The sequence below is a fragment of the Anopheles stephensi genome, chromosome 3 (assembly GCF_013141755.1).
Source record: "Anopheles stephensi strain Indian chromosome 3, UCI_ANSTEP_V1.0, whole genome shotgun sequence".
Classification (NCBI taxonomy): domain Eukaryota; kingdom Metazoa; phylum Arthropoda; class Insecta; order Diptera; family Culicidae; genus Anopheles; species Anopheles stephensi.
Genome location: NC_050203.1, coordinates 37,824,982 through 37,842,500, shown reverse-complemented (window position 1 = coordinate 37,842,500; position 17,519 = coordinate 37,824,982). Strand labels below are relative to the sequence as shown.

The 17,519-nt window shown below is 40.1% G+C and overlaps 1 protein-coding gene across 31 annotated transcripts in view; it reads left to right on the top strand.

Annotated features, from left to right (window-relative positions):
* The window catches only part of LOC118511858 (CUGBP Elav-like family member 4), a 345,265-nt gene extending 332,754 nt beyond the window's left edge, over positions 1-12,511 (top strand). For all 31 annotated transcript variants that reach the window (XM_036055408.1, XM_036055406.1, XM_036055422.1 and 28 more), the window contains one exon: positions 1-12,511. This exon is cut by the window's left edge and continues 1,292 nt beyond it. The gene's annotated coding sequence lies outside the window, so the exon portion shown is untranslated.
* Positions 12,512-17,519: the final 5,008 nt, after the last annotated feature.

The window sequence follows — 17,519 nt, the reverse complement described above, 5'->3', positions numbered from 1 at the left end:
GCTGAGCGTCGAATGTGTTAGTCGGGGCTCACGCTTCCGTCGCGTACGTTTCACTGATCCTAGGTCTCGTTGGACTGCAAAGGAATTTCTGAGGTCGAACAAACTAACAGCTGAAGCTAGAGTTAAGCTAACTTGCCTCAAGTAAATCAAATAATGGAGTGTTATTCGTTTAGATAGCTACAAGCTACAACTGCATGAAAAACGGCAGCACAGGAATTAGTTTTAATATGGGTGCAATTACAAAGTACGCACTTGCATGAACAGGTCAGGTAGAAGCATCTCCACAAAATTTTTTCTTTCGAAAACAAATAATCATCATACGAAGCTATAGGAAGCTCCTTTACTTAATATACTTCCTAGCCCATCACACGCACAGGTGCGAGTCGCAGTAGAGTGCCACTTATTGGATTTATATTAGATAGCAATAATTTATCTCTCCTGCTATCATGTTCCCAAACTTGCAGTACATTAGGACGTCCAGTGCAATCATGATTAGATTCTTTCATTTAACCTTTATTTTTTAAACGGTAGCCTTTAAGTTGCGTTAAACAAAGTAAGCTTCTCGTTACTTCTTCGCCTACTTAATGTTACGGTAGCCAAAAACAATTTCACTTATTTACCAATGCCACCATCGTGGTAGGTAAAACCATACGAATTTTACCTTACTTCTACCATTTTGGGTTTACGATCTAATCGTCCTCTCCTAAAGCTAGTATTAAAACGAAATGCTATAACAAATGAAACGAATAGTTATTAGCGCAATCCTAATCCCTAGATTGAACTTACCTATCGATAACGTTACCATGCTTTATGTTTTCTAGACCAGTTTTGCATCGTTTTACCTATTACAGTATTAATTTATATTTATAACTCTTAAAACACTACTACACTCACTCACACACACACACGCAACGTTATTTTCTGAGGTTCGGGTGCCGTTCAGCCGAGCGCCCTCTTATCTTTCTAGAGAGCAAACAGAAGGCCGAATTTTGTAACAAAATATTGCAAAAAAGCGCCATTGGGTTTCCTGCTTCATCGTACTAGTCATCTGTAGGCTAAGGTAAAATTATATCATCTTAACAAATCTATACAAGCCCGCCATCGTTGAGCTTCTTGCGTTCGGTAGTTTTGCATCCCTCCAGGAGCCTGCACCCCAGATCGCATTTGGTGCAGGCCGGAAAGTCTAGTAATCGGATTCCTGCCTAAAGTTTAAATGAAAACAAAACTTACATACACACACACACACGAAACATACCCAAACACACATACACACGCAACACCTTAGGGAATGTAGTAGGGTACATAATAGAGAGCATGAACGATTTACTTCACGCATCAAAGTTTAAGGGTAACATTATTCGAACGCGGCACGAAGTACACGAAACACTTGGTTGGTGTGCCTGTGACCGTAGTAATTTAGCGTTTAAATTAGAACTCGCATAAGGGAACCTATTTGAAACGAGGAATCTACAGCTAAGCAAAGCCAAAAATGAACAGTACAGTAATGCGCGTGCCATCAAAAAAGGGGGAAGTTTTGAATGGCCGTTGCCGTATTATTGGCACGAGGGTAACGAGGGTTTACATTATTTCTAACACACACACACACATTAAAAGAAAAACACTTTAAACATTGTGCATCATTAATGCTAGATACTAGATTTAGCGTGCAACACTAAACCAAAATGCAAACGATACATCGTTTTTACAATTATAAGTAGTGTGGTAATGATTTCAAGTCCTCAAAGTCCCCGATACTCTTCAATACCCGCTGATTACCCCGATCGAACGAGCATTAATAGGTACACTAGAGCAAGATTTTTCTCCACTCAGCTATAAATGCTGATAACACAAAGAAGCGATTATTTTCTGTTTCAAGATACATAACCTCAAAATTGAAACCATCGGATTAACCGTGTTAGCTTAAAGAATTAATATTTTCACAAAACCATTTATTTGTGCACAACTGTATTACTTTACTTATCAACATGCCTTCAGGGATGAACCAAGCTTAAGCCACACGCTTATTTGCTCTCATTTTCTATTCTATGCTTCTCAGAAATTTCATTTGAACGATCTCTTAGTTACCCTTTCGGATTCCGTTAACTGCAAGTAGGGTTTTATAAACAGCTACAGAGCAAACACAAGAAACAAAACAAAAAATCTTAACTGGAAACATATTATTGTTAGATAAACCAACAAAATGGGCTGTGATTTCAACGTATGATTTGCAAACACCGACTACCAGATTTAATAAAACCCTACTCAAACATACACACACGCTGCTCGAATTGAATTACGTTTTGTTGGTTCTGTATCCGTATTGGAACCAATTATGCTATCGTTTCCCTTGCCGCAATTTTATTTTACAATAGTTTTTAATGCTTTTAAAATTGTTTCCAGTTGTCGGCAAAAAATCGGCCTCTTAAACCTACCAATACAGAAACAATTCTTCCTTTCTTTTGTCCCTGAAGGTATGCTGAGACGGAGACAGAGAGTGCAATTACCGCTCAGTGTGTGGTGGCACCGCAGGACGAAGAGCCTGCCTAGGGATTATACACAAACGTTAGAACAAAATCTCCCGAGCCCGATATCTAAACTAAAATGGTCTTTTACCTTTGCCAAATTGCGTGGAAAAGATTGCGAAGTTTGAAAAAAAAAAATGCACACGAGTTTCCCGATCGGTAACACTTGTACCCGATTGTAGAAAAATTTGACAGTGTGACATACACTCACACACTGGCCTGTACATACATGTAGAATCGATGCAGCCATTTTTCTCTCTCTACTCTACTTATATAAAGCATTATTACCGCAACGACAAAACAAACAAAAAAACAGCAGCCCCCACCCGAACATCCATTAGCATACCTAGCAAAAGTTCTAAAACTTATACGACAGCCGTTAAAATGCTGACAGCGAGCCGTGCGCGCGCCGTAATGGATGCGTTGAACTATATGCATTGAAAAGCCATATCAGTTATTGAAACTAAAAGTTTCATTTTCAAATGCTAGTAAGGCGGTGGCAGTGCAGTGAAAACATCCTAACGACATACACTCACACTGCTCGGTTGAACATACCACTAAGGATGGTCGATTCGATTCGATTCGAAAAGCAACCAACCAACCAACCAACAAAAAAATGCTCCACATTATAGCAAAACCAAGTAAACAAGACTAGTCAAATAATTATTAAAGAAAACAAAAACCAAATAAAAACACCCAGTGAATCCAATCACACAAACAAAAACACACAAACACACACACAAACATATAAGCTACTTGAACAGATTTAAACAAAGAAAAAAAACACAACAAAGTATGAATGAAAAAAAAAACAATGGACTACAGCCCAACGAACGTGAACCCACCTTCTTCGAGAGAAAAAACTGTGAAACTTTTCCGTCAGGTTTGATTTTTCTCTCACAAATCCCTCCCCCTCTATATATTTCTCTCTCCCTCCCTCCCAATCTTTCTCTCTCTTTCTCTTAAGCCTAGGGAACTTTCATTTGTATCCCTCCTAAGCTGCCTGCCCTTAAAGTAAAAGAGTGTAGTTAGTTGAGTCCTCCCAATATCTCGAGGTTTAGCCAAATGTCCATATCCATCTCTGTGGCGCGTATTCCCTTCTTTCGCTTTTGCAACAAGATTACTCTTCTTGAGAAACTACCATCTTGATTCAAATTCTTGCAATCGGACCTGTCAGAGATATTTAAAAGAATTTATGTCACAGATAACATCTCTTAGTTCAGGTTTTTTTATAAACAAAAAAAAACCTAATTTCTTGATCAACTTGTCCACTCCACAATCCCTTAAGTTCGTGTTCCCCAAAATTCCTTACCCCAAGCAGCAACATAATCCAGAGATTGCGACATTAACTTAAACTGGGAGATGGGGAGTGACTATGTAGCATCATCAAGGGAAACCCCAAAGCGAAGGTAATTTATAGTATTAAGCAAACCAGGAGATGCAACCAAGTTATGTAGACGAGAAAACCCGGAACGATTGTAGGATCGGCTATCGCTCGCTGTGTCTACAGCGCTGATGCGGAACGTAGGTGACATTTACACCCTGTATCGAATCCGTACTGAACCCAGTAGCGTCAGGTAGAGAGTGATCCTCGGGTGGAGAAGCAGAACTGTCAATATCGTGGGAATCGCTCCATTACGTAGTGCCCTTTCCGGAAGCAACAGTTCGTTTTTTGCCGTACATCATCAACTATCACCAATTATATTCTTGATCACAGCTCATCGTGTTTTAATGTGTTTTGTACCACAAAAACGATCACGATCGAGATCATTCTTAATGCAACCAGATATTGGGTTAATCTTGTTTTGAATAGTTGGATAGAATGTTTCACTTTCACTTCTTAGATTGAAGGCATTTTGAAGGCACATCTCTTTAAACCATCCATCATAGCCCGATACCAGCGACAGCTAGCGGAATTCTTGTGAACCACACAGGGACGACTAAAGTTCACTCCTTGCAAACAATTCTATGCTCCACACCTACACGATAGTATACACATGAATCTATATAGATATATACATATATACACTCACAGTGCGTATATACACATATTTAGAGATAACATTATTATATACATTTACCGTTCAGAACCGCGTGTACACAAACCAACTCACACACCGACAAATACACCCTTCAGCAGTAGGGGCCACCCTCAAACACAAACTTACATTCAGCGTAGCGTAGTTATATGATCAACACACACAAACACGCGAACCAATACAACTACTATAACAAAGTGCGCCACCCATCTCATAGGGTGGACACAGCAGAGGCACACACACAACAGAAAAAACGTAAACCATTAACACTAGTAAGAACAAAACGTTATTTTAAGTCTTAAACTAGTTAAGGGAGGCGTGGCGTGAGATAAATGAAATAATAATTGTGGAACGTTGCTTCCACTGTACATTGGTGTTTGTACGATCGCGGCGTACAAATCGCTCTACGGAAAGGACCACTTTTTTACACACACACACACACACACACACACACACACATTCCCACACACTCACATGCACACAACTACAACAATACCAACAAATCCTACCGAGGCGTGTTGATATCTCCGGTTCGTACCTTCACACGCAATGTACCGGGGAAGGCACCGGTTTTCCTATAACTAGCGATACAAAAGAAGGAGTAGAAGAAGCAGAAGCAGAAAAACCGTTTAGTAAGCAGCATTTGCAAGAAAAAAACAATTCATGACAGATAAGAAAGTAAAGAGAAAAAAAAACATTGTAAAAATCTAGGATACAGGGTATTTCTTGCAATTATTGAAAATAATGAGAAATTAAATACTTATAGGGACAAAACAAACAAACAAACAAACAAACAAAAGAACGTTGAACAGAGAAAGATGGAAAAGGGGGAGGTGGGACGGTACGAGTAGGGAGCGCATAGGGAGGGAGAGATTAAAACAAAACTTACATTTTTAATACTACTTACAAAACTCATTATTATTGCGATTTAAAACGAACAAACCAACCAAAGGTTAAATCATTATTATACATTTTTGCTAACATAATTCCTATCATTATTATCACATTGCATTATTGCACCACGTGTGGTGCGTATAAAACGGGGAGGCCAGTTAGATGGAGATAGTTCTGTTAATCCGCTCGTAATTAAACAAAACACTCACACACACAAACACACATACAAGTTTTTAGGAAAGTGTGACAGAACGAATAGAGGGAAGCAAAATAAATAAAAAAAAAAGTCAGTAACAAACAAACAAACACACCTTTACACAGCGCATTAATCATTACTATACTATAAATTTAAAAAAGTTCATTAAAATTTACACAAAACTTTAAAAAGTGACATCCTTACGACACAGTAGAAGCGAATCACACATACACACACTCACACAGACAAAAGTAAAGCTGTGCGATTGTTGTTGCAAAACGGAAGAATGCGTTTTTTAGAGACCGGACCCTCCGAACGAGTTTGATTGCTCCTTCTAACAACTGCTACTTCTTCTTTCCGATTCGATTTAGAAAACTTTTTCTCCTTTATTCTTCTTGTGTAGCCTTTAGACGTTTCAGCCTGTGGCCATATAACAAACCAGAAACAAAAAACAAAACCAAAAAAATAAATAAATAAACAAACAAACAAAAATTCACGCGAAGATGGGGGTGTGGTGAAAACGATATGATGTTTAAAGAAATTAGTTTTGTGATATGAATATTTATAATGAATAATACTAATAATAACAAAAAATAATAATAATATTAAAAACAAATAATACTTATAATAATAACAGAACAGAGAAGCAGACAAAAACAAAAACCCAACCTTTATGAACGATTGCTAATTGAAAACAGGAAATATAAACAAGCAAACACTCACACACACACACACACACACACACATACACAGACGAAGAACTGTTGCGGCACAAACGAGGCGTCCAGGCGAGCAGAGCACAACACTTGAGGTATGCGTGGCCGGTGATCCACTCAAGAGGAAGTAAATGAAGGTGGGAAGAATCAGACCGATGCGTTGATACAATAAAAGCGTTGATGAATTTATTAACTCACTTAGCAGAAATAGAACTTTGAGTGACAAATTTACCAGCGAATTTCAGGTGAAATTTACCATTTTTCTTTTTAAATGAAAGAAAAAAGCAACATTTTTCCTTCATTTTGTTATATTATTTTACATTTCCATCTCGGATTATGAGTTCCAACAGATGTTTCTTCCTAAGGAACCTGGTAGTTGGTACTAAGGTTCTTGTACCATCACTTCGTAGTGGTCGATCAGTCCAAGAAATTCAAAGGGATTGTGGCTGTGTATGCATCTTCAAATAATTAAAACAATTTTCAAATACTTCAATTTTGATTTTTTTTATTTGTTTACAATTACGAACTGTTGTGTTCCGAAATAGGATTAATGAGTTAAGATGAATCACAATCCTAAAGCTAAATGGACACCGATAGCACGCATACTAAGCAGGTCCTGTACGCGCGTTTGTGGCCAACGCAGTGATGATGGATGGCATCACGTTTAAAGTTTAGTATCAATCAAAGAAAAGCCAAAAACTGGGTGCGGCAGACAAGAATAGACCTTTACAAGCGACACATGCGAGCGTTAGAGAGAGAGAGAGAGAGAGGGCGAAAACGAGAACAAAGGTCTCCAGTACTTTGATGCGAAGCACCAAACAAGTAAAGCACGAGGGATAAGTGAAGAAGCTGGTGCAAAAAGGAAGAACAAGATGAAGATGAGAAAAAAATATATATACCATATATACAAAGGAAATACTTTAAAATTTCACTTAACAAAAATAACACAATGTGAAGGAGACAACAACTGTACATTGCGATATTTAACGCTTTGAAAACAAGCAGAGGACAGTAAACAAAACAAAAGTATATATAAATGATAATTTAGTATATTTAGTATAACAAAAACCAAACCAAACAAAAAGAAGAAGGATCGTAAATGATAACCTACGTAGAGAAGCAAGAGCCGCCAATAGCATAACAATGTCTCGTGAAGGAAGCAAAAGCCGACTAACCTAGCCAGAGTCTCAGCGTGTTCCTGGGAACCCCGGAGCCGGGCTTACCAACACGCACTGGTGATTCAGTCAGCCAGTGGAATGCGCGAACAGCAACAAAGAAGAAAAAAAAGAAAACCTATTAAAATTAAACCAAATTTTTAGACAAATTTACTTTGTTTTCTTTCTCCTAACAATTGAGAAAAGGAAAATGAAACACACGCATTCGCGTAAGGCTTGGGGCGGATTGTAAATCACTCACACACATCCACACACGCGCTGTTGACCATTCTTAATGTGTTCTGATCAGCAGCAAGATCAAAACATTTTCATATTTTCGTTAGAGGGTAGAGTTGGGGGTGAAAATTTTCATTTTTCCTCCTCTTTAATCCATCTGTTCTTAAGTAATTTTATTTTTATTTTTTATTACACGCTCCAATCATATCATGTGCCGAATGAATCATTTTGCGTCGGAAAAAAAAACAATTTAATTCGATGTTCGCCCGTGCTGTGTTCGGTTGGCAGAACAGAGTTTTGAGATTGTGATACGAGTGTGTTGCGAGCTGCAGAACATTTTCGCTCTATTCAACGCGCACAAAAGGTCTAAGTACAATAAATTAGTTTGTAGGTGAGTTGAGTTGCTTTTATTTGAAACAAATTTAAAAGCAAACAGTTTGATGAAAAAATCTGCGTGAAAAATTTGTTTGATGTTGTGTAAAATTTGAAAACAAACACAACAATACACAAAATGCGTTTCGTTTAAAACAAACACACAAAATCCCCCCCAGAAAGCGGGAAATTCAGAAGCAGGCAAGGATAAAATGGAAAGAGAAGGAAAGATTAGGAAGGAAATTGCGAGCCCGACACAAAATAATTAAAATGGGAAAACTTTAATTATTACGACAATATGGTATTATAATAAAAGTAATATAAAGAACATTGAAATGAAGCCTTAAACCATGTATATGCTACATTAAACGACAACCAAAACAAGAAAAAAAACAAGCCGACTGTGCACGACTTAATTAAAGATGAAAACGAAACTTATCCAAAGCAGCAGCAACAAAAAAGGGAAACGGAAATGAAAAAATCCATACACGTGCGCTTTCAAATGATCCAAACACACACACAAATACACACCACATCCCGCTTGATGAAACACACACAAACACAGACACAGCAATGCAAATGGAGGCAAGCTCGATCTGAGGCGATCGAACGGGAGGATCATCAATTCAACGTCATCACCACCACTACTACGAACACAACAACACAACTACGACCATATTGAATGGTTTCAATCAAAGAATTTTCTCTTTAACAAAACTTTAAACGAATAAACAAACAAACAAAGAAAAATACAAATTACTCTGCCAACATTGGTAGTAAACCAAAACAAGCAAAGCAGCGCAAAGGAAAAGCAAAAACCAAGCCACAATGCCACCATGATTCGGTGGGTGGTGTGTGCTTGCTTTAAGATTAAACAAACAACCAAGTATCCTAAACACACAACTACTACTATTAAATAATGGTAATAACGGTTCATCGCTCTCTTTCTTCTCTGCGTAAACTCACACAGACACACCCTCACGGACACACATACTTTGCGTAAGATAACGGTAGCACAGGGATCGACTGGTTTGTACCATATCTACATAAATTCAAGAAGTTATGACGGTGCAACGGTGCGGAAAACCAAACAGAAAGAAAGGTGGAGAAAAAAAGAGGGTTTTCGATCGATCGGCAACACTTGTTCGATTGAGCGGATTTCTTGTGATCACCTCGGTGTGGTTAAAAGTTACACAAAATGCTAGCCCTTTTCGGTCTGTTATCTGTTAAGTGGATTTGATTTACCTGCGCGATTCGACAGGTTTAAGTTGAGCTACATTTTTAAACAAAAAAAAATCCTTCAATTACAGCTCGATAAGCTTTCCCTTTGATTTGAGACTACAAAATAGGGAACGTCACTTACTATAGTAGCGATAAGACGCCGTACGGTAGAGAAGAAAAATTCTGTTTTTACGATAAGCGCGTAGACCATACTTTACCAGTGTGCAGCTGGACTCAAACACATACAGACAGGCACACACAAAAACCAGTAAACATGAGAACTATTTAGAGTAGTTAAAATAAAATTAAAAAAAAACGACGGAACAGTAGCAGATGAGAGCGATCAGCAAGAGGTATCCGTAAAAAAAAGTATATACATAAATATATATATTTATAAATCATAAGAATTATTTATATATCGGAAAGAGTACAGAGAAAACTGAACACTCACACACTGTAACGACACAATGAGAAAATTAGAGCGAGCGAGGCGCAAGCTAGCGCATGATCTACAACAGTTTAAGTACAACAGTATTAGACTTTACTGATGCCACGATCGAAAAGGAGGTTGAGTTCTATCTTCTTCAACTTCAGCTCTGTGTTTTTTGGTTTTGTAAGAGGCCATTTAAACAAAATTGATTTTTGAATTTTGAGCCAAAATTAACAACAAACAAAAAACACGCGATCTCTCAAGGCCCAGTAGGACTAGCAACTCTCTAAACCATATCAATCAGGTACTAAAGCTATACTACCGCACCACGGCTAGCGACCATGCTAGAGGGCAAGTGCAATCTATTAGTCGACAATAGTTTTTAAAATTAAGCTATCGGTTAGTTTAAATTTGTTTTGATTGATCGTTTGGTTGATCGTTCAATTGATTGTGAACCACATTCAAAATGGCAGTTGGAAGGGTAGGTTTCCATTTGATTGTTTGTTAGTACAGAGCTACTCTCTCCAACATCTGGACCATTGGCCGAAACAGTGAAGAACATTAAACTCGAAGCTTAGGATATTCCATAAGCCGATGACGGCAGGCGACTAAAGCGCAAGTTAAAAAACTTAAGTTAAACAAAGGGTAACTTCACACAGCAACACTAACCGGACGTTTTGAAGACATCTTTCTTTAAAGTAAAGCATAGAACGTTGGCCTCGACTCTCCCACGATCTCCAGATTCCACTTCGCGCTATGTTATCTTTGTTGATGCGAAGCTTGAGAAGGTAATGGGGATGATGTTTTTTTTGCGACGGCGCCACGGAGGTAACAATTCAATATTTTAATCTTAAATCGTACATATAATCCTTACCCACACACAAACACACACCTTTCATTCAATGCAAACAACTACTGCTAACTACATACACGAATCCATTATACGATACATTCTACTTTACTTACTCTCGTTCGTAGTGTTGTAATGTAATGAGCTTTATTCTCATTTGTTAACGTATTGCTTAGCCCTTTTAGAAGCCAACTTTGTAGAAATGAGCGCTCGTGAGCTGAGGAAACCAGAAGTCCGGGCAGGAGGATACGGTGGGTGACATCAGTAAATTGCCAAACAAACAAACAAGAAAAAAAAACCGAAAACCCACTTTGTAGGAATAACAAAACATAAGCTCGCAAGTATGCAACGGGAATGGCTGCTAGGGCGTGAAAGTGAGAAAACTGAGGATCACGAAGACGATGATTACCCACAGTAGACTGAGGTCTAGGCTCATTGAGCTATTGAGCAGTAACGAAAGCGGGAAACCCAACCTAAAACCACCCGTTGTGAACTGAGGCGGGTTTATTAGCAGGAGCTAAAAGGCTGCGAAGACACAGCTCTTGCCACCGTTAATCAAGGGAAGGAACAGTATGGCTGGCACACTGTGTAGAGAGGGTATTGATGGTGCAAACATAGTGAAAGCGCATCTGCGTGTCCTAGCGATTACTAGCAAGCAAGCGACAAAAAGAAAAGAAAACCAAACGCTAGGAAATCGTGAAAAGTCAGTCAAAGAGAACAGAACAAAACAAAAAAACTAGCGTGGACGACACGTCTTCATAACAAACATTACATGCATTCTAATTAGTGAATTTAATGCCGACGCGTAGTGGAAATAAAACAAAACTTATTGTAAACGCAAAAGAAACCACAACAAACAAAAACAGGAGAATGAATAAATTAATAAACACGTATTAAGTACTCTTCATCAATTACTTATTAGTGCGAAAAGAGAAAACCCCCCGAACAAGAAACAAGAATAAATTAACAGCACAATAAAGAAGGAAATAACACACACACAACCAAACAACTCACTCACTCTCTCTCTATCTCTTTCTCTTAGCAAAATATAACTCAACAGCAGAACAGAACAGAACAGAACAGAACAAAGTAAAGTAAAACATTAAACAATATTTAAAAACAAATGCAACTTAATGCATACTTAACACGTAAACCTTCGTTTGATTGAAGCTCTGCATTACGGATGATTCATGCGCATTATATGCTTCCCAATGGTGGAAAGCAAAACAAAACTAAGTCTAATTATTACGATGATTATTAGTAACATTATTATCATTACTTCTACTTAATATAATTCTAAAAAAACTAGCAAACCAAACAGGTAAACGCGGTAAGCATCGGCCATGCGGAATAATGGTCACGACGAGTGTTGGGCACTAACAGAGCTAGTAGACAAACGGGCCGAACAAAACAGTAAGAAAAAAGGAAATAAATAATAATTAAAGATGAGGCGGTAGTACACGGCAAAACATTGCATTATTTTGTAGATGAGATACGAGTTGGCCCACAGTCAACCAGTTAAGCTCGACGCCGGAGTTTGAGCCACTGCTGACTTCCGAGTAACTCGGCGCTACGGTTATAAAGAAGCTGCTAGAAGAATAAGAGGAATTTACAGGATAGCTGCCTGATAGTCTAGGACTACTTACTAGTATGAATGAGCGGTGTGTTGAGGATGAAGGGGGTGGGAGGGTTAGGGTGGGGAAAAAAGAAGCTGAGGAAAACAGAATGCAAATGCAAACACAAAACAGGAACACAACAACAGTAATGTTCGTTTTTTTGTTGTTTTTCGCAGTTTGCAGCTAATTTACGAGACTTTAGCAAACAAACAAGAACAAAAAGGGAAAATCAACCAAACAAAAAAAAAACAAAACAAAACAAAATATATTCTCTAGTAACAACAAGTAGAAAACTCCTAGGAAAGTAACAGAACACACCGACACACACACACACCGACACAAAACAAAAGAAAATGTCCATTTGCAAAATGCTAACAGTGACAATTCGTTACGATTGTCTTCGATGATCAGAAAAATTATTATATATAAAAAAAGGAAAAAAACATATTATCTTTATAACAAAGAAAATTAACAAAATAAAAGGTTAAAAATACACTTTTAAAAATGGGTGATTGTTTTTTGTGCCGGTGGTTCCACCCAATCCGAAATATATTGAGGTAAGAATGAGAGAAGCCAAATGATGATGATGGTAAGCTCTTACAAATGTCTTATTTAAGTTGAACAGAAGAAACGGGCGGTCCTGTGGCCGAGGCGACAGCGGCGCCGCTCTTCACACGGTAGGACCGGGGTTCAAATCCCATCCATACCGCCTCCCGTACGCAGGGCTTACTGGAATCAGTGTAATCTCATCATATCGAACTAGGTAAATGCAAGCTATTGAGATGGAGCGATGACGGGAATGCGTCCACCCGAAAGCTCGTGATAATGGCTTGGCAGACGCATGAGCGGATTTAGGCTTGATGTCAAGACCGTGAAGCGGTTGTAGCGTCTGATTAGTTTGATAAGTTTTTATTCATGCAGTTTTTCTTGAGTTAAAAACTTATTCCAGCAAACACACATTATTAAGAGGGAACCGAAATATTGATCCAGATCTAGGGCAAGGAAACAGATAAGTCATAATACGTTTTGAACCAAAGACCACACAGAATGTGGTGGAAATGTTAATGAGTATTCAGAAATTGTCTGTTTAGTTCTTGCTTACTTAATTATCTGGCGCTACAACCACTTTGCGATCTTGGCCTGCTGCAACAATCCTCGATACCGCTCACGGTTTAGCGCCTTCGTCTGCCAATCCATTATCCCGGCCGTTCTGGCGGACGCTTCAACGTCATCACTCCATCTCAGTTCGCCCCTGTGCATGGCCTAAAAGGACTTTACGGGCTGGGTCGTCCAGTTTCAATTTCATGATATGACCAGCCCACCGGAGCCTGGCGAGTCTAATCCTTCTGAGCATCTTCCTCTCAGACGTGGCTAAGAGGGTTTCGTCAGTTTCTACAAAGTCCTAGTCTCGCTGGCGTAAATCAGTGTTTGTTAGCAGAGTCGCTGATGGTGCCACCATCATTTTGGTTTTCCCCTCGTTGATCTCCAACCCGAAATTCTGTACCGCTGGCCCAATCCTTTAGTAAGCTTCTACTATATAGGAGAGCCTCAAACCAATGATGTCTATGTCATTAGCGTATGCCAGGATCTGGATTGACTTATAGAAGATGGTCCCCGAAGTTTCCACCTCTGAGTCACGGATGACTCTCTCTAGCGCCAGATTGAAGAGGAAACAGGCAAGCCCATCTCCTTGGCACCGGCCCTTGGTGGTAGCAAAGGGCCCTGAGAGTTTTCCATCCACCTTCACCTGGCATGTGATGTTGGCCATTGTCATTCGTACAAGCCTGGTAAGCTTGGCCGGGATTCCAAAAGAGCTCATTGCGTCGTACAGTTTTACCCTGGCTATGCTGTCATAGGCGGCTTTGAAATCAATGAAGAGATGGTAGGAGTGGAGCTGTTGCTCCGCCATCTTCTCCAAGATTTGCCGCATCGTGAAAAGTATCTGAAGGAACGAATTCAGAGAGTTAAAGGCAAATGGAGTGGTCTGGTGGCCAAGGCAACGGTCTTTACACGATAGGGCCGAGGTTCAAATTCCAGCCAGACCACCTCCCCGTATGCAGTGCTGACTACTTTGCTACGGGTAAAATCAAGTCACAGAAAGCCAGAAATAGCAGGCCGAGACCTCTCGAGGTTGTAGTGCCAAAGAAGAAGAAGAAGAAAACTTATGAACATTGTCAAGAAATATCACAATTAGTAGAGGACTTCGAACAGTCTTCTGGAGAACTAAGGTCGAGCCAGAAGACGCATAGACTGGCGCGACTTTATCTCGACACAGTGAGTACGACTTGTGATACACAACATATATTTGAATAAGAAACAATATAAAGGACCAATTCCTGTAGTACCAAATACAGCACTGTCGATTAATATAGATTGTTCAAGATCTAGTAAAGCTAGACAGTCCTAAAGGAGTACAATTAAATCAATTTACAATAGAAAAGGGAAAAAAAATCACACTGGAAAAGCTCGGAAAACAAGAATAAGGCAAAAGAATAATGGCCTGTCTGAGTTTTAACATCTTGACTATTCTTGTAACATTGGTTACTCTCATGTCAGTATAGTTAGTATTACTGGTTAGTATTTACATACCTCTTAAGCTATGCTTCCCGACTCAAACCCCTCAAGGGCTCAACTGTCATTTACATCTCTCAGTAACAATGGCTGACAAAATTTGCAACCACGAGCCGAGCCAAGTGGTGCTATGTTATTGTAAAAAAAAACTGTGATCAAATCCTATCTGGTCCATGCAACAGCTACAGATTACCTGGCTTTTCCAATCAACACTTGAAAAGATCGATAAAAAAATAGTTTCTACTGAGGATCGTAGAGCAAAGTCGACGATCAGCTCTTGTTAGAACATTTTCTACGGGTTTTCTCCTAACATCCTGCAATGGCTGAAGTCCTATCTCCTTAACCGCTCGTACCGCGTCAAACTAGGCTCTTGTGTTTCATATGAGCTTCCTTGTTTGTCTGGCGTCCCACAAGGAAGCGTTCTCAGCCCCCTCCTATTTATCCTCTATATAAATGACCTAGGCTACCTTCTTCCGCCAAACTCGCATCTAATGTACGCGGACGATGTGGAAATTTTCCTTCTCTCTCTGGTGCTCTTCCAACTACCTCTCCCTTTGCGTAGAAAAGTGCTCTGTCATCTCCTTCTCCAGATCCCCCACTGCAATCCTGGTGCCGTACTCTTTAAATTCACGAGTCCTTGCACGGTCCAACGCTATCAACGACCTTGGGGTCATGTTTGATAGCAAAATGTCCTTCCACGAGCATTACGGCCACATCCTTACAAAAGCGTATAGATTCCTAGGTCTTATTCGCAAGTTCTCCGTTGAAATCACTGACTCATTATGTCAGAAGTCGCTTTACTGCAGCTTGGTTCGATCCACCCTCGAGTACGCGAGCATCATCTGGTGTCCCTCGACTGTTTGGATCGCCAAGCTAGAACAATTGCAGCGCTATTTTACCAGACTAGCTACCCGTAGGTTCCTATGCTCCTCCAATCAGTCCCTTCCTTCCTATGAAACCCGATGCCAACTCCTGGGGTTGGCGTCCTTCGAGATACGGCGGTCTGTGACTAGTGCCTGACCTGTTCATCGCTGGCTTGCTCCTCCACGTCAATTACGCTCCTGATCTTCTCCCCGATGTCCACATCCGATCACTCCGTCCCCGTGCTCCGCTGGCTATCGTAAATATCGGCCATAATGACCCCTTCCTTATATGTCTGCGCAGTTTTAATAGTGTCTTCGATCTCTTCGACTACACCTCAGCCCCGCCTTCCGAACACCCCTCCTTACAGTCCCGAACCTGAACTCTTTCCAGTATAAATATAAATATAATATGTACATAAATATACATAAATATATAAATAAATATAAATACAAATAAACACATCAGAGAGGTACTTAAAAATGCTTTCAATGTACTCAGGACCTGCTGCTGCCGGTCAGCTGGTGCTTCATAGAAGGAAACTATTTTCTTGCCTAATGCATTCTGAATGTTGCTATAAATCATTATTTAAAACATTATTTTGTATTATGGCAACAAGTTGTTTGCTAAAGATTATGGAAAATCTATTCTTAAATAAAATGTCAGTTCCTATCAGGACTATGCCAATGCTAAATTTATTGGAGGAAAAACTCAAACAAAATAAGTATACGCTAAAGCATGCCTGAAAACAAAAACATTCGCCTCCAAGCTCGATATAAATAAAATACCTGGGATTTTATTGAAATGGCATCGATGACGACGATTATTCGTTCGCTGCATCTGTTTCCGCTGTGTTGCGGATTGAATTATCACCTGGTATTTCCTAAATCCAGATTTATGGTATAACGCTTGTCTAGCCCTTAATTGTACATCATTTTCCCATAAATTGTCCGTTTAATCTCACCGACCAACTAACGTGACAGTGTTTGAGTGCAGCTGTTGCATTCCGGTTTGCACGGTGCCTCCGCACTATCGGGTGTGCAACGGCACAACAAAAAATCTGTACAAACCGCGCCCAAAATCCCCGAACACGACCCAAGTGTGACAAACGTGTCAAACGACACCCGCAGCGAATCAACTCCGAAGGGCTTAAGCCCTGCTGTCGAACGACACTGCACTGCTTGCGACCGGATAGCGATGGAAAGTGCAAACTGGCCGATAGCCGAAGGCCCGGGCCGTCGATCCGGACCACCCAGGGCAAGCTTTATAAAATTTAAAATCAATTACACTGCCTGCAATTTTCATCGCATCAATTAATTTATATTGCTGCGCCGCTTCACGCAACATTGTTTTGAGAGCGATTGTTTCAAATTTCACCATCAGCTCCCCAGGGCGAACGGCGCCGCCAGCGCCAATACGTATAGGCCGTGGCCGAACAGCCCCGTGCAACACTCGGCAACCCATCCGGACGGCTCAGGTGTTCCCCTGGCGGTGGCATTTTTTCTCATTAAATCATAATGACTTTTTCCACGTGCCAAACAGTGCCAGTCGATCGGGAGCACCGGCTGACCGGAGGTCCGAGACAGCTGGAGCAGGCGTGCTGTTGGAAAACACCTACATTAAATGGGGTTTTTCGCCGCACCACAAATACCAACGATGTCATGCATAGTTTGACACGTGTTAACCATGCTGGTAGCAGCGTTTGATGGAATACCTCGGTCGGAGCGTGTGCAGTACCGTACGTGAAAATAAAGTAAGTGTCAAAACTTGCATGAGGTCCTCGGATCGGATCTCGGAACTGTGTCGGGCGTGCGGGTCCCCAAGAGAGGGTCCCTCGATG